At 46.7% G+C, this 22,707-nt stretch overlaps 1 protein-coding gene across 6 annotated transcripts in view; it reads left to right on the plus strand.

The window, feature by feature from the left end:
* Window positions 1–22,707, plus strand: part of ASAH2 (N-acylsphingosine amidohydrolase 2) — a 434,557-nt gene that overhangs the window by 48,152 nt on the left and 363,698 nt on the right. For 2 of the 6 annotated variants that reach the window (XM_078642910.1, XM_078642911.1), the window contains exon 2: window positions 15,413–15,580. The exons of the other annotated variants lie outside the window; for them this stretch is intronic. The gene's annotated coding sequence lies outside the window, so the exon portion shown is untranslated. The remainder of the gene's footprint in view (window positions 1–15,412; window positions 15,581–22,707) is intronic. 6 annotated transcript variants of the gene reach the window in all.

Raw genomic sequence — 22,707 nt, forward strand, 5'->3', positions numbered from 1 at the left:
GTGACACCCCTGCACCCTTGCAACAGTCGGTATTTACCGATTCGGTAAATACCGATTCGGTATTTCCCATTGATTCCTACGGGCTTCACAGCCCATAGGAATCAATAGGAAATACCAAATTGGTATTTACCGATTCGGTAAATACCGATTCGGTATTTCTAATTTAAAAATTAGCTACATCTCCCTCCTTCATATTTACCGATTCATAAATACCCAATCGGTAAAATTCGGTATTTATGAGTCGGTAAATGTCCCTCACCTACATCTGGCCCCATATGTGGTAATTTTAGCTAATGTCACCTCCCTCTCTACTCCAGTTCATGAATCCTGGGTGTAACTGAGGAATAAATCTTTAAATTGCATAAATGTGAGGGTGGGGCTTGGCGGAGCACGTTTTGCAGACATTAAGATTATTAGGAGAGTTAAATGGGTTTGTTTGGGGCATAAATCCCTCCAGGGTGATTGTGTGGTGTTATCTTTCAAATCCCCCAAACTAGTTGAAACTATACTAGAGAGAGCGAGCTCTACATCCCTGACCGCACAACAAATTGTAGTTTTACCACTTGATTTTTTCTACCAGCCTCCTGTTCCCCACCAAACTTTACATCAGCCAGCCCATTTTAACCGCGGGCAGTCTTATGTTTCCTCATTTCCAATTGCAACTCATAACAGGTTCGACAGACTGTCTACACTTAATGGAGTGGATTGACTGAAGGCTTCCACTATATCCAGTGAGGGTCTTTCAGTAGGAAACCTTACCTTCCCCAAGCTCAATCCTGGCACCTGTCCAGATATAACAGCTGAATGTGATTCCCCTTCCGCTCAGGCTAGTCCTTATAGAGACACAATAGGCACTATGATGGACTGATCCCAAATGAACCCCCTTCTTTTAGCTAACACCGTTTTATTCTGGAATGTTGCTGGGCTGCAACACAAGAGAACTATGATGGAGTGATTAGACTTTGTGTCTAAGTTTCATATTTTATGTTTACAAGAAACATGGTCTGTGGACCCAATTAATCTTAATGGTTTTAAAACTTTTCACCCCCAGCAATTTCCTTTATTTGTGGGACACCCAAAGGGTCTTATGTATTTACGTGTGAAATAAATGGGCACCCTTGAATATTGCAGTGATCTCGACTAAAGTATATTATCAAATCATTTCTATCCAGATTACATCGTACATTACTTTGGCTTTAGTAAATTTTTATAACAATGCCTGTGTGCGGGATATTACGTCCGCCCTCCATCAATTAGATGCTGACCTTGAGTCATTATTTCCCACTGGCTGTAGGGACTCAATCATTCTATGGTGTGGCGATTTTAATATTTGATTATGTCCTCAGCCATCCAACAAGGTCTGTGGGTTTGATGCCCTAGATAAAGGTGATTACTCACTCTTTACATACAGGTTATAGGGACTAGTTGAATGATTACTTTTTTACTGCAATCTGAGTATTTGTAATGAACTAATTAGCCCCCTAGTGGAAGTTAAAAGTACTTTTCATGGGACAGTGGAGAACAGTATCATAGACTACCTGCTGTTCCCCACGAGTTACTCAGAACTGATCTTAAATTTTGCTATCTGTGACCCTGCAATCAGCGATCACTACCCTCAGAGTGTCACTTTGAATATCAATCTCTTCTTTCAACAGGCTGTTAATCAAAGCGTATCAATCGTGGAGAAAATCAAAATCTCCCATTTTAACTGGTACTCCCTGAGATGGTCTATGATTAACCCAATCAAATTTCAACCCAGAGTGTGGCCATTGACACCTGTCTAGATGAACTTGCATAGGCACACAAAATCATTGAGGCCATTAAATTAATTAAAAAAGATATTAAATAAGGGCTTACTGCTAATCAGAGCATAGCCAGTTTGGAGATTTGTGGCTGGTTTGACTCTGCCTGCACTCGGGCCCTTAGGAGTTTAAAAGCAGCTCTATGTAAGCAACCTAGGTCCACCCATAAAGTTCCGGAGTTTAGACATGCATACAAGAAAAATAAGTCTGAAGGACAACACTACCTTTTGGCTTATTATTAATTCCCCGTTCTTAAGATCAGCAGACAATCCCCACATTGAGATCGCTATTACAGAGTCTGAATGGCTAACCCATTTTTCTAATCTCTACACAAATCAGGAGGTTAATGCAACTGCACTTCTTACGTTGGGACATGTGAGGGATTCTGCAACAACCCTCCTGACTGACCAGATTTATCCTGATTTCACTTTAGATGATTTTTGGCTCTGAAGTAAAGGAGGTAAAGCACCGAGTCCTGATAGTATTTCCATTAATTTGTTTAAATCCAATACCGACCTTTGGGACCCCCTTTTACCACTTCTTTTTAGAGTCTGCCGGAGTGAAGGTTTTTTATGTACCTGGCCAGAGTCCCTCATAGTTCCCATATATAAGAAGGGAGATCGCAATAGACCTGCGCAATACAGACCTATCTCTCTATTCGACTCTTTAATCAAGGTGGTCGGACGTATTCTTGTTAGCAGATTGCAGGGCTGGGCTGAATCCAATAGCATTATTTCTAATCTGCAGTATGGGTTCGTCCCAGGTGTAGGGACAATTGAGCAGGGTATCAATTTAAACCTACTCATAGGAAAATACGTGCATATTAAAGGCGGCAACCTGTTTTTAGCATTCGTACATCTATCCTCTGCTTTCAACTTTGTTGTGCATGCCAAAATAATGGTCAATCATGCTCACTATGGGTGTAGATTACACAATTGTGAACTTTATCAGACATCTATACTCATCAGGACGGGGTAGAGTACGTTATGGGCTAAATGGTGAATGTACTCGGCCATTTAATATAGAAAGATGAGTCCGTCAAGGATGTGTACTTGCTCCATTTTTGTTCAACCTTTACATTAACAGCCTAGGTAAAACCCTTGCAACCAAATGCTCTGATCTATCCCAAGTCGGGCATCGACCTATCCCAGCACCTTTTATGCTGATGACGCTGTATTAATAGCCCGCACTCCTCTGGGCTTACAGCGAATACTCGATTCATTTGTACAGTTCATGCAGAATCATGGTCTGAAAATTAACATTAGCAAAAGCTTAGTAATGAAACTTGGGAAATGAGCAACTAAGTGCCGTGATATTTTTATTGACGGTACCAGTATTATGTTTACACACACATTTTCATACTTAGGTATTTTATTTAATAAAGAAGGAAAGTGAAACTGTGTGGTTAAGTCCAGGAGACTCCAATTTGTTAAAAGCACTGGGACCCTGATGAACTTCGCTATGAAGCTGGGCATGAAACATCCAAGAGAAATTATGACTATTTACAAGGTCAAATGCAGACCAACTGCCATGTATGGGTCAGAGTTATGGGATTACGTGAATGTGGACTTACTCCAGCTAGCGGCAAATGCATTACTAAGGAATCTTCTTGCCCTCCCAAAAAGTTGTTCAACCTTTGTTTGCCACTCTGAGCTGGTAGCCCCTCATTTAGCATATCTGAATAATATCCAGACAGTTTTGCTCTGGCATACAATATGGACTTCTGACTATACTGAGCTTAACCGTTCTATTGTAAAGGATTGCCTCAGGTCTACATCTGCATTCAAAATTCCTTGGCTCAAATGTATGTGTGCCTTTCGGGCTGATATCGGCCATTCTGAGTATTTTGACCACCCTTAGCTTCTGATTAGTGTGATAATGTGAACAGTCTAGTAGTTGGGATGGGAGGAGTTACGGGGTTGGAGGAAGAGGAGGAGCCTGAGCAGGAAAGAGGTTAGTTAGAGTAGGGACAGGGACGAGGTAGGAGTGTATTATTAAAGCTCCTTAAAGATAAAGAAAGTGTCCACGACACTACAGCTGGCGACGAAGCGTCCCGTCCCTTGCAGCGCAGAAAGAGAAAAGCGCTGCTGAAGACACGTGTGTCTGCATTGAGGCCGCCGCCCAGACCAAGAGGCCAGCTGTATTTGTCCCTGCTCCGCGATCGGCCGGTCGCATAGAGCCCCGTTGGAGAAGCGCCATTGAGCGCTGAGGGCGTTTGAAGTGAAACGCCGGTGCGCGCCAAAAAGGTGCTCACCCCGATGCGTGTAAAACGGCACGCACTCGGTAAGGAGAAATCGGGAGCCTACCCCGATCCTGCCTGCTGCCCGGTGACCGAGAGGTGTCTGAGGCACTGTCCTAGCCTCGTGAACGTGCCCTGAAGAAAGAGCGCCGGTGCGCGCCAAAAGTGAAAAGCTCACCCCTGATGCGTGAGGAATAGCAGAGGCAGAACGAAGTGCAATCGGGAGCCCACCACGATCTTACCTGAACGTTCCTGGATCAAAGAGTGTGTGAGGGATGGAGAAAACATCGATGCCTGCAACCAACTGGTTTCTGGAGAGTGCTGAGTGACTCCCTGTGAGCCTGCAGTCGAATGAGTTTGAAATCTCGAGGAGTGAGATTTCCAGGCGAGCGGCCATCTTTGAGTCAGGCAGCTTTGAAGGACATCCCCTATGTGATCCATAAGCGGCCATCTTGGAGTCAGGCAGAGAGAGAGAGAGAGAGAAATCCAACAAGCATTGATAATTGCAAAACAAGCATTGATAATTGCAAAACAAGCATTGGTAATTGCAAAACAAGCACTGGTAAATGCAAGACAAGCATTGGTAAATGCAAAACAAACATTGTTAAATGCAAAACAAGCACTGGTAAGTGCAAAAAGAAGCACTGGTTAATGCAAATCAAGCACTGGTGAATGCAAATCGAACAGTGGTAAATGCGAAACAAGCAGTGGTAAATACAAGCAAGCACTGACGACGGCAAACAGCAAGCAAACAAGCACTAGCAAGTGGAAAAGTGACATTGATACACCAGTCCAGAAATGTCGAATTCGCCGCACCGAAATGGTGGCGGTGCAGCGGCGGCTGTCCCGGTCACAACTGGAGTTTCACTTCTGCGCCCTCTGCATTCACTGACCCTGGTGGCTGGCGGAAGCATGGGCCCCAGATGGCAAGAGTGGCTGGACGATGTCGAGGACTATCTTGAAGGATCAAAAGTCACGGGAGACAGTGACAAATTAGTTGCACTACGCAATCTGGTCGGTAAAGAGATTTGCAAATTGTTCAAAGAGTTGCCGACAGATGATAAAGGAACATATGACAAAGTGCGAGATGCGTTAAACAGAAAGTTTGTGCACAAAAGAAATGTGGATTACGAGAGATATGTATTCCATCAAGCCCGTCAAGACAAGGAAGAAATGATGAGTACATTCATATCCAGACTACGCCGACTGTCTCAGTATTGCAACTTTGACGTGTTCTTGACGGAGGATGCCATCCGACTACGAGTCATCGAGGGTTGTCACTCAGAGACACTCCGAATGCGGCTGCTAAGGAAAAGTCATAATCTCGACGAAATAGAGGAAATGACTAGGGTGCATGACCAAGCGGAGGAGCATGCCAAGAGCATGGAGACAGGGCGTAGTGAGAGAAGAGAGCAAGCATATTGGATGCAAACCAACAGCACTCGCAGAAGATCAAATGAGCGACAGAGAAGGTCCCGACCAGCGTCTCGTCATCAACACAAAGGTCGCCGACGCTATGAATCTTGTAGGAGAGAAAAGAAACCAGACCCTGCCAGAAAGCCAGAGCGCTCACGAAAATGCTATCGATGTGGGTATGACTTTCCACACACAGATGCGTGTCCAGCCATGGGTCAACAATGCCGAAAATGTGGATGAAAAAATCACTTTCAGGTGATGTGCGGAGTATATAGCAAAGAAAGAAGGAGTGAAACAACAAAGTCGTTTCACCCAGATGTCAAGCGACATCATGCAAAAGCTGTACAGGATAGAGCAATATCCTCCTCTGGTTCGTCACACTACAGCAGGGAGTCCCGCAAATCCCAATGGACAAGAAGGTCGTCGAGACGGTCATCGTCAAGAGAATCGAGATCGACATCTCAGGAGTCAGTATACACGGATGAATATATCTGCATGGTAGCAGACCCGGACCAGCTAAAGAAATATCCCCCATTAGACATCAAGGTGGGAACACATGCGACCAAGTTTGTTTTAGACAGCGGAGCGTCATTGAATTACATGCCCCTGACCGAATATAACAAAATGAAGCCACCACCCCTCTTGAGTCCAGCACATGTCAGGGTGTTCACCTGGATGGCGAGAAAACCACTACCATGCCTGGGCAAATTTGCAACAACACTTAAACATGAATCTACTTCTGTGTCTGCATATATCCATGTCATATAGGGCCCGGAGGCTGATTGTCTCTTCAGTCTGCCTACAGCAGAGCGCCTCCGACTGGTTGAGATCTTATACCGAGTCAGTGACAATCCGGACATTGTTCGTAAGTTCCCCAAGTTGTTCACTGGGCTCGGAAAGATGAACAAATGTATGATTCACCTGCACAGCAATGATCAAGTGTGCCCTGTGGCTCAACATCCCAGGCGAGTGCCTTTTCATCTTCAGCAAGCCGTAGAGGATGAAATTCAGGAACTGTTACAAGCTGATATTATTGAGAAAACGGATGGTCCCTCACCATGGGTGTCACCAGTTGTCATTGTTCCAAAGAAGGGCACGCCTGAAAAGGTGCGCTTATGCGTGGACATGAGGCTGCCCAATACAGCCATAGAAAGAGAGCGTCACCCAGGGCCTCACCTGAGTGATATGATATCAGCATTGAATGGAGCCAGGGTATTTTCCAAACTTGATCTAAATAAGGGATACCATCAGCTGGAGTTACACCAAAAGTCAAGGTACATAACGACATTTGCCACTCATCTGGGTTTGTTTCGATACAAACGGTTGAGTTTTGGTATCTCCTCTGCGGCGGAATTATTCCAAGAAGTCATCCGTCAGACCATCAGACACATCCCAAATTCACTGAACTATAGTGATGATATTCTGGTGTAAGTGTCAAACACACAGGAACATGACAAAGCTTTGGATCGAGTATGCCATGCTCTCCTAGAAGCTAATCTTACTCTCAATAAGGACAAGTGTGAGTTCCATCAATCCACTCTTAAGTTCTTCGGACATGTGTTCTCGGGGGCTGGGATGAAGCCCGACCCTGAGAAAGTGACAGCGCTTAATACCACCAAGAGCCCTCAGGATGTGAGTGACATCCGATTGTTTCTGGGCATGGCGAGCTATTGTGCCAGATATATAAAGGACTACGCCACCATCAGTCACCCACTCCGTGCCCTCACCAAGCAAGGCCAACCGTTTATTTGGAGCCCTCAGTGTGAGCGGGCGTTTCAAGAAATTAAACAGGCGGTGGAATCAGCGGACAATCTAGCATACTTTAACCCCAAGAGGAAGACAGAGATAACGGTGGATGCTAGTCCAGTGGGGTTGGGTGCAATCCTAGCTCAGTACGACAATGACACTGACAGACGACACATTGTGGCTTATGCCAGCCGCAGCCTATCAGACACCGAGAAGGCTTATTCTCAACCAGAGAAGGAGAGTCTCGCGGTTGTATGGGCCTGCGAGCATTTTCATGTGCTCATCTATGGCAAACATTTCACCATGGTTACGGACCATCAGGCGCTTGTCACCATCTTTGGTAATCCCAAAGCCAAGATGCCACCTCGCATTGAAAGGTGGGGTCTACGCCTGCAGGAATACACCTACACAATAATACATAAACCGGGAAAGGCAGAGAATCCTGCAGATTATATGTCCCGACATCCTCAAGCATCCCAGGCTTCACCTCCTTCAATAGCCGAAGAATACATACACTTTGTAGTAGGCTTAGCCCGGCCACCGGCAGTCCCCCTGGAAGCGATACAGGAAGCCACTGCGCAATACAACATTCTTCAGAAAGTAGTGCGCCGACTGTGCACACACCGCTGGAGACATGACAGTGAGGAAGAAAAGAGTGATCCTCAAATCCGTCAGGAAATGCAAGCCTTCAGGCATGTCAGTGAAGAATTATCTGCTACCTCAGAGGGGCTCCTACTGAGAGATCATCGGATTGTCATCCCGAGGCAGTTACGTCAAGGTGTGATTAACCTAGCCCACGAGGGTCATCGTGGAGTTGTTGCAACAAAAAGAGCTCTCCGGGAGCGAGTATGGTTCCCACTGCTTGACCAGATGGTGGAGCTCACTTTAAAGGACTGCGCCCAGTGTCAACTGGTGAAACATGGTGATTCCCCAGCTCCTCTTCAGATGACCAAATTACCCAGTGGGGTATGGCAGGAACTTGCCATGGACTTTTATGGAACACTCCAGTCAGGCAAATACGTGTTGGCTATTATGGATGAATACTCGAGATTCCCAATTGCACAGTTTGTGTCTTCTACTAATGCATCCAGCACGATTGCCGTACTAGATGAAGTGTTTGCCACCTGGGGTGTCCCCAAAGAACTCAAAACAGACAATGGCCCCCATGAGTTTAGTGAATTAGCAAAACATCTCAACTTTTGACATCGCAAGGTCATGCCTCTGTGGCCACAAGCCAATGGCACCATTGAACGGTTCATGGCAACCTTAAAGAAGACATTTCAACAAGCTACCTTGGAAAAAAGAGATTTACAAGTGGCTCTCAATGAGGTCCTGAGAGCGTATAGAACAACACCACATGCCACTACAGGAAAGTGTCCGGTCACCCTCATGCTGGGGCGGCCCATTAGAACACGGATTCCGACATGGGAAGGTGCTCTACGATCAGTGTCTCCGGCACGTGTCCATCGAGAACTAGTGGAGGCTGATCAAGCCGGCAAGAGCAAAATGAAATCGTATGCAGACACTCGACGGAAAGCAAAGTCTCCATCTCTGCATACAGGAGACTGTGTGGTGGTTAAACAAGAACAATCAAAGAAAACAGACTGTAGATTCAAAGATGAACCTTTGGTTATCACTCAGCAGAAAGGTACCATGATTACTGCAGAGTCTGAGAACAGACGGATCACCCGAAACGTTTCTCATTTTCAAAAATGTACCCCAGCCATGAAAGAGGTCCTTGACAGAGACACGGACCAACGAGATCCAGAAGGACCTAGTCAAATGGGTACAGCACAGAGACCTGATCATCAGATGGAAGCTGCGTCCGCAGATACTGGAGTGAGTCTCCGACCTCGAAGAGACATCCACAAGCCCAAAAGACTGATTGAAGAACTATAATCAAGTCAGTTTCGTTCTTTTGTTAACAAAGGGGGAGATGTGATAATGTGAACAGTCTAGTAGTTGGGATGGGAGGAGTTACGGGGTTGGAGGAAGAGGAGGAGCCTGAGCTGGAAAGAGGTTAGTTAGAGTAGGGACAAGGACGAGGTAGGAGTGTATTAATAAAGCTCCTTAAAGATAAATAAAGTGTATGTCATCCTTATGCCCACGACACTACAATTAGTATCCCAAGGAAAGCCATAAAATTGAAATGCAACTCGTTACTCGAGGAATTGAGGTTATCCTCTGAGATTAATAAACCCTCTGTTTTGAAGAATCAGTTGCTCCTGACCAGCTACAATATGCAACCGTATCTAGTTAATGTATATAATCCGCGTCATAGATTTGTATTGACGCCGTTTCGGCTGGACATCTTTCACCATTTAACCAGTTTCCCTATCCCCAATAACTGGGTGTATGAACCAGTGAAATGCTCATGTGATAAAGTATCTATGCAGAGTACCATACATATTATCTTTTTCTGCAAATATTACTCAGATTTGAGAGTTCGCTTAATTAAGCCCCTGTTAAAACTGCCTGTTTTTGTGCAATGCCGACCTGCCTTTATCTAGCTGTAAGCCCTCCTGAGTTTGCATATATGTGCAGTATTGTCACGGTTTTTACTGGCTGTTATTAGATGTAGGAAGCCGTTGTAGACATTTTACTGACAATAGGAGGATATCTCTCTCCGTTTTTATCTACTTTTTCTTATGTATTCTTTAACTGCTTTTAAACTTACACAATGTTATAATTCTGTAACCTTTATGACTCACTATGTTATTTCGAATAAAACTTATTTGACTTGACTTTACTTGAGTTTCTCAAAGTTGGTAAAACTTCAATCTGGATCTCTCTGTGACCTCCTCCTTATGAAGTTGAGCCAAATAAATATGTCTGCTGATCAACTTAGGTGAAAATCTTACTTCTGGGTAAGATGTAGGTTTAGCATGTGTCTTTTTGATGTTTTTTTTATTCGTAAGATTTCAGGGAGATCTGCTAGTTTCCTAATTATTCCATTGTGTCTGGGTGTTTCCCTTCAAGATTTATATTTGTCTTCTTAAAGTTGTTAATGGAGGGATTTAATAATTCGACCTTCCTATCAATAGTTACAATAGCTGTGGTTATTATTTGTAACAAATCAATTTGTAGTTCCAGTTTTGTAGACTGATATTTCAGTGCTTTTACTAACTCATTTAGTAAGTTCAATAGACTAGGCCAAACCAGATGCTGTTCAGTTTCACTGTGTTTCACCTGATGTCCCAGTTCTTTATTTTCATGTACTCACCTGGTCCAAACCTCGGAGATGACACTTGAGCAAATGCTGGACCTCATTACCTATCTGAGGACAATGCAGATGCAAGAACCAAAACCTGAGTTTCCACACTGTCTTCCTGCGAAGAAAGGGGGGTTTGGGATCAAATATAAAAGAGAGACTTGTGGTACTGGATCTGTTCAGTGGCTGTGCGACACTGAGTAACAGGAGTTGTCACTTCTGAGACCTTCTATGTTTGCAAGGGAGATGTGCACTGGACCAGAAGATCTGACTTTGTGATGACACAATGCACAGGAAATAAAAGGATGCAGTTTGCATCAGTACACTGACAGGTCTTTACATAAAATGAACATCCATTACATTTAGTAACACAAATGTGTAAGTTGCATCAGAAGCTCGGCATGAGAGCAGAAATGCCAAAATCATAGCTTGGTGTGCGGTACTCCTTGAAAATAACTTGAAATACAGATTGGAATTATTGGCACTCCCAGGGATAAACTCGATACTTAGGTTGGAGTTACTTGCACACCTAGGGATACACTCGGAGCAAAGGTTGGAGTTACTTGCCCCCTACGGATACACTCGGAGCAAAGGTTGGAGTTACTTGCACTCCTAGGGATACAAGCAGAGCAAAGGTTGGAGTTACTTGCACTCCAACGGATACACTTGGAGAAAAAGGTTGGAGTTATTTGTACTTCTGGGGATACAATCGGAACACAGGGTGGGGTACAAGGTTGAAATATATATCAAAGACTCTGAAGTGCTTTCTATTGCCACTACTGTTTATCAGAGAAACACAGAACTCAAGTCTTTAATCCTGGTGCGGGACAGTTCTAGCATTAAGGTTCTAGGGAAGGTCCAGAGGATAAATACACAAGAAGCGCTGGAGTGGTTCACAAAGAGAACAAGGATGAAAATTCTATGTTCTTTGAAGGCGGGGATACTCGTTCCTGTTTTACTACTGAAGGAAGTTTAGTGATATCAAGTACTAAGCTTAGCTCTTCAACTTGTCTGAAGTTGGAAGAAGCTCTCAAAGCCTTGACTCAGGGGGTCCAGAGTAGTTGTGCAGGAGGGAGCGAGGAGGAAGACATTGAGGGAGCTGGTGCCATGTGAACCACTAGTTCAGATAGACTAGAAGGTGAATGGAGTGCTTCTTGGATCTGGCTAGATTCTTCAGGTGAGTGAGACGGGTGAAGCGTGTTCTGCAGGGAGCGTGGCCAAGCCACAATTCAGGTTTGGGTAGGATTTATATACCCTCTTGAAGGCTCAATGGATGTAGCTAGATCACCTGTGGCACGTGGGGCACCTGGCTATCTGGAAGGTTCTCGAACCTTGGAGAAGAACACCTGCTAGTACACTCTCTACAACCCTACAGAATGGGCAGGTGCAATTTGTTGACTGGAACCAAATGTATAGTTTTCACTCAAACGTACATTGTGGAAAACAACTCAAAGAGCTCAGTAACAGCGACAGCAAGGCTGCCATTAGCTCACAGGATTCTGAAGAAAGCATGCAGGGAAATTTTTTTCACAACAACATTTTATTGTCAACAGCCTTAAGACGCCCGACAGGGCGTTGCAAAAAAACAGCGTTAGGTACATATCACGGATATTGATGTTGACATTTTGCAGCAAGTTACATAATGAAGAATTCTGTACATAACAACTTGTCATAATAACAAATAGTAACAGTGTCATCCATCTACAATAAATATAAAGCATAGAAGGTCCATCTAATACGGATAGGTCTACATCACGACCATTTATAAATCCCCACATATCAACCATGTTCAAGTCACTCTGTTGGTGGATCAGGAATGGGCTCCAGGTAAATCCCCCGATAATCCGCCCATCTCTTCCATATCTTAGGATGTTTCCGAGGGCAGCTCGAGCAGCAAAGATAAGTATCTCAAGCCCCATGCAGAAATCTAAACCCTTTTTCCAGACCCCTAAAGAGGGCGAGGAGGTCTTTCCAGTGTTTCGCAATGTCGCACTTTGCAAGTATGAGACCCAGTAACAATGTGTTGTTTGTACATGTTTCCCCCTATGTCATCTGTAATATGTAGGAAGGTCAATCTGGGCGCATTAGGGACATCCCACCCAAGTACCTGTGACAAACAGGAAATAACGCTGTGGCAACATTTTGAGAGGGATGTACATGACCAAACAGTGTGGCGGAAAGTACCGTCAACCGCACCGCACCTCAAGCAGAGCGGAGAGGCAATTAGTCCCGCCTGCCACAGCCGATGCCTTGTGTAGTACACCCTGTGTAAGTATTTGAACTGTATGTACCTGAGTCGCGCTGCAATGGCTGCACCAGCCGGGGATGCAAGCGCCTCGGTCCATCTTCATCATCCAGTGGGCTCAGGTCAGTCTGCCAGACCTCTGTTGTGTGGGAAAGTGTTGTGTGACTATTGGTGACAATCGTGCGATAGATTTTTGCAATCTTGTGTTCTCCCAATTCCCCCATGAACACCTTTGCCTCAATGGGACTAAATTCGGTTATGGACTCCTGTAATGTTAGATAAGGCGCGAGGGCATGACGGAACTTCAACTATTTATAGAACTGCGACCTAGGCATCGCATACTCTTGTTGCAACTCCTGAAAGGACTTCAGAGTCTGTCCATGAAGGACATCTCCAATGGTAGAGATACTTATTTTATCCCATCCAGAAAAGCCGGGAAGATTGGCCAGTTGCAGCATGAGGGGAGCTTCTTTGTTACTCTGCCCAACCACCATAGCTGCCGGAGAGTGCGCTTCCAGAGACTAAAGACCATGGCAGTTGCCGGGAGCAATGCCTTCTGGACAGTACTTGCATACAAGACGGAGTGCAGCGGTTGGGTGCCCATGAGCCAGCGCTTGACTGCATAGACGGGATCTGACCGATCCCTTTACCGAAGCTTGCAGGGATTTAATGGAAAACAACACCATAGCCCAAGGTACAGCAAGAGTAGTTAATCTATTGGCTCACAGGATGTGGGGAATGCTTGCAGGGGTGTAAGCGCAAAATAATTATGGGTTCTAGGGAAGCATTGGTCATGAGGGTGCTGGGGAAGCATCAGTCATGAGGGTGCTGGTGGAACATCAGTTATGAGGGAATCTGGGGGTGCATCAGTCATGGGGGTGTTGGGGAAACATCGGTCTTGATATCATAGCATGCATAGGGTGCCATAGGGTAAAGGAATATAAGCCCTAAAATAGGTCAGGAGGGGTCAGGAGCCTTGTGCGCTAGACCTCTACGCAGGGGCCGCAAGAGGGGGTTGCGACAGGGAGGGTTCCAGTCTGCTGCGGTTTCACCATTTTTCGATACCTCTTTGCTTAACTCCTATTTAAAAATAGAAGTCCTGTATGTTACAGAGCACATAGCCCATTGCCAGTGTAGAAACCTAACTGTCTTGATGCCCTACTCCTGTAGTATTTGGATCCGGGCTGGGTTACTATTTTCTTACATGGCTGAAGGTTTGGAATCACGCTCTTATTGTGGGAGTTTAGTGGGAGTGATGTGAGTAACTCCATTTTAAGATGATGCACTCGACATTTCAAAGGCCCCCTTTAATTGAGATTGTAGAATGGGGCCCTTGACTGTGACATTAATAAGATAAAAAGTATTCGTTTCACTGAGAAAGCTTTTTTGTTCTCAACTCAATATCGAAATAAAGCAATACCCCTTTTACCTTTCCCCTGTGTGAATGACTCATGTGAATTTAATGAGTATTCAAATCATTTGCAGGGTAGATAAACTTGCAACTTTGCATCGCAGTGGGACCATCTTTGTGCCTCTTGTCACATGAATATGGCTTTTAATCATTTTAAGAAAATGACCAGCACCTCACTGAACTACTCGTTACAGTTCTAACAAGCAGTGCTCCAGTCAGGGGACTAACACAGAATAGGGAGGGGAGCCCTCTCTTAGAGCAGGGAAGTGAGCTAGACAAGAAAGCCATCTAATCATAAGCAAGGCCCACTGACTGTAATATTGCATGCAACACCGTCTGTGACAGACAGCTGAAAGTGACAGCTGTCTGCAGCAATACTGCAAAACAGCAAAGAGTGTTTTTATAGTGTCAAGCTTCATACAGGGGATCTCTCTAGCAGGACTCTTAGTATGGTCCATCTCTGGTACTGCCTTGAACGGCACATATACATGCAGGCACCAGACATTCTAGAAATTACCTTTGTCTAAAAAGGATGCTCTATCCACCAGTGAGCAAGGTATATTCTTATTATAATAAAGAATGGTCACCTCGGAGCCACAGATCCCAATAAAACCAGGGTGGGCCACAAACTTATATTTATAGCTATGGCAGTGTTTAGACTATGTATTGCTTCTGCGTGGCTAGATTCCGAATCCCCCTCCGTTAACCAATGGCTATCTAGATTCCTGGCCATCTCAAATATGGAGACTTCTATATACAGATGGAAGGGTAGAAAGCGTCGAAAAATTGGCCTGAAGATATGGTCTCCCTTGCTAGAATAGTGTCAGGAGCAAAGTTAAGAATCAAACCGCTATTTGACGCTACTGAGGCTACTGTTTCTTTTTTTTTTGTATTTATATCTCAAATATACAATGTATGTTTTCTCTTTTGTTTATCGTTTTGTAAATAGTATACTATATGAAATGTACTTTTTTTGTTTCTGTTCTGTCTGATCAAGGGTGGTGGGGGGCGGCGGGGAAAGTTAGGAAAACTGTTGGTGGAAAATTGTGAATAAAGATGTTTAAAAAAATAATTCATTTAAAAAAAAGAATGGTCACCTTGAATAGAGCCATAGTTTCATTCCCCAAAATGATCTTTTAGGGGGTTTGTTTGATGATAAGGAACACATCTTGACACACACTTGACATTCAAAGTCAAGCCCTATCCCCTTTTCTTCCCATAAGACAGTTGTGATATTTATGTTTAAAATGTGAAGTGTAGAGTAAATTCCCACTGCAGATGATAGCACAGAGCCTTAGTTATTTTCTGATGACACTTGAATGGTTTCCTCTCATTCCTCTAGCGAGCCTCTATCCATCACCTCATTCTTGGTGTGGGGGATTACTCTTGACACAGCCATGCCATGACCTCTGAAGCTGCAGCATTTCCACACTTCACCTTATCACGATCATTCTCTGGGCTTCCATCCAGGGGAACCCTCTCTAGGCGATCGATGTTTCAGCACTTAGCGGTAAGAGAAAATTGATTCTGTCTAACGCTGACTCATTGCCTGTGTCCATCGCGGTCAGCTCAGATGTGGCAGACTGTCAAGTACAAGAAAGTGCCTCTAGTGTCTGGCTTGTGCTGGCAGCAATTTTGTGTTTTGAGTCTTCAGAGTCAGTGCTACAGCACAGCAATAGAGGGTGGTTGCCAGGGGGTGTGATAAGATATAGGAACAGAAATATACCAGAAGCATGACATTTTGTCCCATTGTTATGTGAAGGGTAGAACATTTAGGTGACCTAGCCTGACCTCGTCAGTGCCGGTCGCTCAACCCGCCGCGTGGCCCCTCCCGAGGTCACCCGGTCCCCCTGCCGCCACCGCCTGCTCGTTTGCCGCCTTGCTTTCCGCTGTGCCTCTGACTGTGTTTGTATTTCTGCTGTCCTTGTACTTCTGCTGTGCCCCCGTTTTTGCCCGCTGTACCCCTGATCATTGTTGGGACTTCTGCTGTGCTTGTACTTGTACTGTGCCCCCGTTTTTTGTCCGCTGTGTTTAGCCCCCTGGCTAGTGTCTATGTACTTGTGCTGTGCCCCTGATTGTCCGCCGTTTTTTAGCCCCCTGCCTTTGTTTGTATTCAGCCCTCCAGCTCTTCTGCCGCCGTTCCCCGCTGCTCCAGCCCGCTCCCTGCCACTGCTCCCCCGCGGCACCGCCCCCTCTCCATCTGGTCCCTCTCCCCTCTCCCATTCGCCACCCTGCTCCCACCTCAAAGCTGCTCCTCCCTCCCACTGGGCACTTAAGGAATCGACCGTGCGACGGGGAGCTGTGACCTAGCCTGACCTTGTCAGTGCCAGTCGCTCAACCCGCCGCGTGGCCCCTCCCGAGGTCACCCGGTCCCCCTGCCGCCACCGCCTGCTCGTTTGCCGCCTTGCTTTCCGCTGTGCCCCTGACTGTGTTTGTATTTCTGCTGTCCTTGTACTTCTGCTGTGCCCCCGTTTTTGCCCGCTGTACCCCTGATCATTGTTGGGACTTCTGCTGTCCTTGTACTTGCACTGTGCCCCCGTTTTCTGTCCGCTGTGTTTAGCCCCCTGGCTAGTGTCTCTGTACTTGTGCTGTGCCCCTGATTGTCTGCCGTTTTTTAGCCCCCTGCCTTTGTTTGTATTCAGCCCTCCAGCGCTTCTGCCGCCGTTCCCCGCTGCTCCAGCCCGCTCCCTGACACTGCTCACCCGCGGCCCCGCACCCTCTCCATCTGGTCCCTCTCCCCTCTCCCATTCGCCTCCCCGCTCCCACCTCCCAGCTGCTCCTCCCTCCCTCCGCCCCCCCACTCTCCATTTATGGTAGAGTCCGCGCATATGCGCAGCGTCCACGCGCAGCGGGCGCGCCGATTGTGCGCCGAAGGCACGCCAAAGGCAAGCCCGTCTGCGCCCGTTCACGCCTGGCCCGCGCCCAGCGCCAGAACCCCTGGCCCCCGCAGACGCCAGCCCACCCCCCGGACTTACGACGCCGCCACCCTCAACACACTCAACTCCGGCCGGATCCCCGGTTGCTATCGAGCCACCCCAAGACGCACCCACGGACCCTTCACCTGCCAATCCTGCAAATTCTCCTGCATCCGGACCTGTACCGCACCCGCAAAGCCGAGCACCAACAGCAACCACCTGAAGTGCATCCTGCTCAACACCCGCTCCGTCCACAGACACGCCGTGGAACTCTGGAACCTGCTCAACACCACATCTCCAGACGTCGCCTTCCTCACGGAAACATGGATGAGCGCCTCCTCAGCGCCCGACATCGCCATCGCCATCCCGGACGGATCCAAGATCACCCGGAGGGACCGCGTCAACCAGACAGGAGGAGGCATCGCCATCGTCCACAAGAACACCACCTGCATCACGACCAACTCCGACGACACCCTCACAGCCGCCGAACATCTTCACTTCCAGATACACACCGACCCCAAGACCACACTCAGAGGCACCCTCATCTACTGACCCCCGGGACCACGCACAGCAACACCACCACCCTGCTGGACAACCTAGCCAACCTCGGACTCAAGCAACTGGTGAACACCCCCACCCACTACGCCGGACACACGCTTGACCCAGTCTTCTCCTCCAGCAAGTACATCTCCTTCAGCCACTCCATCGGACTCCACTGGACAGACCACAGCTGCGTCCACTTCAGCTTCAGAAGGACCACGACTCACCACCACCCGCAACAGGTTCCCCGCAGAAGCTGGAATAAGATCACCACCGACCAGCTCACCACATCACTGAGCCAGAACCCTCCCACCAGCTCAACGGACCCCAACCAAGCAGCCAACAACCTCACACAATGGATCACCAACTGCGATGTCAACCTCGCACCTCTGAAAAACCACCCCAGCAGGCCCGGCAGCAAGAAAGCCTCCTGGTTCAACGACGATCTCAAGAACTCCAAGACGAACTGCCGTACCCTCGAGAAAGCCTGGCGCAAAGACCCGACGACAGACAACATGATGGCCCTCAAGCACGCCTCCCGCAAACACCACCAGCTGATCCACACCACCAAGAAGACAGCATTCAAGGAACGAATAGACAACAACGCACACAACAGCAAGGAACTCTTCAGCATCGTCAAAGAGCTCTCCAACCCCAGCGCCGGAAACAACAACATCACTCCCTCACAAGACCTGTGCGACTCCCTCGCCTCGTTCTTCCAGAGCAAGATCGCCGACATACACAACAGCTTCGGCGCACAGACCACGCACCTAACCACCGAACCAACGCCCCCCACCACCACCCTCCGCACCTGGACCCCGGTCAGCACCGAAGACATCATCCACACGATGAACACCATCCACTCCGGATAACCTACCGACCCATGCCCCCACCACGTCTTCAACAAGGCCGACTCCGTCATCGCACCCCAACTCCGGGACATCATCAACTGCTCGTTCAACACCGCCACCTTCCCGGAGAGCTGGAAGCATGCCGAACTCAGCGCCCTCCTGAAGAAACCATCTGCAGACCCCACCGACCTCAAGAACTACTGCCCCATCTCGCTCCTTCCTTTTCCTGCCAAAGTCATTGAGAAGACCGCCAACAGACAGCTTGCCGCCTTCCTCGAGACGAACGGATCCCTCGACCACTCGCAGTCTGGTTTCCGAGCCAACCACAGCACCGAGACCGCCCTCATCGCAGCTACGAACGACATCCGAGCCCTGCTCGACAACGGGGAAACAGCGGCCCTCATCCTCCTGGACCTCTCGGCAGCGTTCGATACTGTCTGCCACCGCACCCTAGTGCAGCGCCTAAGCAACATCGGAATCCAAGAGAAGGCACTAGAGTGGATCACCTCATTCCTCACCGGAAGAACCCAGAGAGTCCGCCTCTCCCGTTCAGATCCGATGCCACCGAAGTAATCTGCAGCATACCACAAGGATCATCACTCAGCCCCACCCTCTTCAGCGTCTACATGAGCCCCCTCGCAGCCATTGCACGCCAACACAACCTCAACATCATCTCCTACGCCGATGACACCCAGCTAATCCTCTCCCTCACCAACGACCCAGCCACCGCCAGAACCAACCTACACGAAGGGATGAAAGACGTAGTCGAGTGGATGATGAACAGCCGCCTGAAACTGAACTCAGACAAGACGGAGGTCCTCATCCTTGGATCAACACCCTCAGCCTGGGACGGCTCCTGGTGGCCCCCTGCCCTGGGCAGCGGTCCCAAACCAACGGACCACGCACGCAACCTGGGCTTCATCCTGGACTCCTCCCTCTCGATGACCAGACAAGTCAACGTCGTCTCATCATCATGTTTCAACATCCTACGCATGCTCCGAAAGATCTTCCGATGGATCCCCACCGAAACCAGGAAGACGGTCACCCAGGCACTCGTCACCAGCCGACTGGACTATGGAAACACCCTCTACACCGGAACCACAGCCAAACTACAGAAAAGACTCCAACGCATCCAGAACGCCACCGCACGACTCATCCTGGACATCCCCCGACACAGCCACATCTCCTGACACCTGAGAGACCTGCACTGGCTCCCCGTCAGCAAGAGAATCACGTTCCGACTCCTCACCCACGCACACAAGGCCCTCCACGACCTGGGCCCCATGTACCTCAACAACCGCCTGACCTTCTACACTCTCACCCGCCAGCTACGATCGACCAACGACGCCCTCGCCGCCTTTCCACGCATCCGAAGAGCCACCATGGGAGGAAGATCCTTCTCCTACCTGGCAGCCAAGACCTGGTACTCCCTCCCCATCCACCTCCGTCTGACCCAAGACCACCTCTCCTTCAGGAAGCAACTCAAGACCTGGCTGTTCGAGCAGTAGCGGACCCCCTCCCCCAAGCGCCTTGAGACCCTCCGGGTGAATAGCGCGCTATAGAAATATCTTGATTGATTGATTGATTGATATATCACATCTAAGGCACCAAAAAAACTTGAAACAGTACTAGGAACCGTCCTGAAAAACCACTAGTCTTCTATAAGCTATTTCAACACTAGTTTTGTGCCAATTAGAAGGTGCAACTAATGATCTACATTTTGGTGTTCAATATATGTTGTTTTATTTCTCCATGTAAAGATAAATAATTACCAAAAATCAGACTCTTTAGACTGCAAACATTTTCAGCTAGTTCACACTTTAAGGTTAGATTGCAGTGTGAATAATTCCCTGTATTACATTTGCCTTTGAGTGTTTAGGGGCACAGGGATGTATTATCACTATTGTCCTATGTAGGATAAAAGACTAACAAAAACATGCATCAACTGAAACTTTAAGGAAGAGCATCACGGCAGTGTCACACATTACTAATGGCAATGTCAACCTCAGTGAAGTTGTAGTGAAATGTGCATGTGGAAACATATTTTAAGGTCAGTGGCTCAAGGTAGGTGACCGGTATAGCACAATAAATCTTTAGTGGAAAAAACAAATAAATGATTTCTTGATAAACAAGGAAATTATTGATTTCAAATAAGACAATGTACTGATGCTATGGCACACCAAGCTGTATTATTTTCTCCACAAAAAAAAGATTTTATAGAAATATAGAGTGGCGGATTTCGGGAGATGGGAATTCCTCAGATGTTTTAACTTTGCAGATCTTTTCCCTTTTTCTACATTGGCTCATGATGCAAAGTTTTGTGGTGATTAGTTAACAGGGTGAAAAGTAAAAAGGGAGGTCCCAAAACAAGTTTTTCCACCAATGCATTTTTCGTAGACTTTTCAAACAGAGGTAGCGGCAAAATGGCTGAACAGATTTACCTGACATATGGCAGGAATATAGATTATGGAATGGGAAGGGTCCTTTATGTTAAGTGATGTGAACTGGTTGAATAGTTTTAAAGTTATAAGAGAGAAAATGTAGCGGTATATCTTGGTCCACAGTATACTGCTGTAATTTTGCGGTGCACAGTGGTACATGGCGATGACAGAACACAACTTATTGGCTAATGAGAGCCCTGACAAAATATAAAGACAGCCATATTGTTTAGACACCACTTTGGCTGTGTGTTTTTTTCTGGCAGAGAAATAGTTTATAACTTTTTTATAAGCTATAGTGAGGCACTTTAACAAAGTCTGAATAGATAGGGAAAAGTATTTTTACAGTTGTATATATTTTTAAAAAGTTAGCAGCATACAGCAGTACTTCCTTTAAACTACCTAGGATGTACTGCAGTACCTATTGAAGTTAAAAACAAACAAAAAAATGTTCGTAAAATACACTTGATGACATGCCATTCCACCCTACTTTAAGACACACCACTCCACTCTACGACATGCCAGTTCACTCTACAACGAGCCACTCCATTCTATGTGACACCACTCCACTCTTCGTCACTCAACGCCATTCCACCTAATGACACACCACTGCACTCTATGACACACCTCTCCAGTATATGACATGCAATGCCATCATATGACATGCATTCCACTGTACAATATGCCACTCTACTGTATGCCATTCCCTCTACAATGCTCTACTCCACTCTATAGCCGGGCTAGTGGACTAATGCATCCACTTTAGGGTCCTGTGTTCGACCTCATGGTCACAGGTTCACATCCCGGTGGGTCCACTCAGCCTTTCATCATTTTGGGGTCGATAAATTGAGTACCATTGAGTTGGGTAACATAAACATTTGTTATTCAGTGCCAAGATATTCTTGGGTGAACATGCACTTTACAGATAGACATGTTATTATTGTAATGAAAGATGATGCGTAGTCTGGGTCTTGTAGTTACACCAAGTATATTTATTCTTAAGTTACAGAAAGATAGTAAGTTCATTAAGTGCCTCTTAAGTTGCCCCACCAGGAGCAGCCTCCTGGCTGCTCAGCCATCCAGATCAACTGACACTCCACTCAAACAAACACACACCAACATTCTACATGACCTCATCACAAGCTGAGCAGGTAGGCAGAGAACTACTGAAAGGAGAGTGCAGCAGGTAAAGGAAGACTACAACACATCTCCCCCATTATAATATGAAAAACAAATAGAAAGTGTGAAGCTGTTAGACACACGTTAGAGCACAGGAGGATGCAGTGAAAGCAGTGAAAAGAAAAGGGACATCACCTCCGATTGTTATGAAGACCATAACAGACAAATGTAAGGAAGTAGTGTAGTGGAACAACAAAAGAGAGAGGAAAAATGCATGAAATAAAACATGCCACCTACCCCCTTGATAACACCATGAAATTAAACATACTACACATCCTACCCCCTTACTCAAAAATGCATAGAGATGGTAAAACACACAAATGACGGAAAAAAAACATGTAATACACCCTACTCTCTGATAAAATAAGGAAAACAAGGAATGCAAGTCAAAAAATTACAATCAAAAAAACTACATACTGCGTTTCCAAGAACAACACACCCACACGGTGTACCTAAACGCCACATGACAGAGCCAACACCCATAAAGAAAAAACTATGGGTAACTGTAAATCCAAAACTAACCAAATAAGATTACTTAGAATTCAAGGCAAACATATGATGGGTCACCCTGCCAACTGCAAATCCAAAACACCGACCCATGAACACTTCGAAACAAAGGCAAGCACACCGCGAGCCACGCCAACCCAAAAGCAACACACCCTTGGGCACTCCTTCACCCAAAGGAAAACATTTTATGGGAATAACTAATCCCAA

This window comes from Lissotriton helveticus, chromosome 5_1 (genome assembly GCF_964261635.1).
Source record: "Lissotriton helveticus chromosome 5_1, aLisHel1.1, whole genome shotgun sequence".
Taxonomy (NCBI): domain Eukaryota; kingdom Metazoa; phylum Chordata; class Amphibia; order Caudata; family Salamandridae; genus Lissotriton; species Lissotriton helveticus.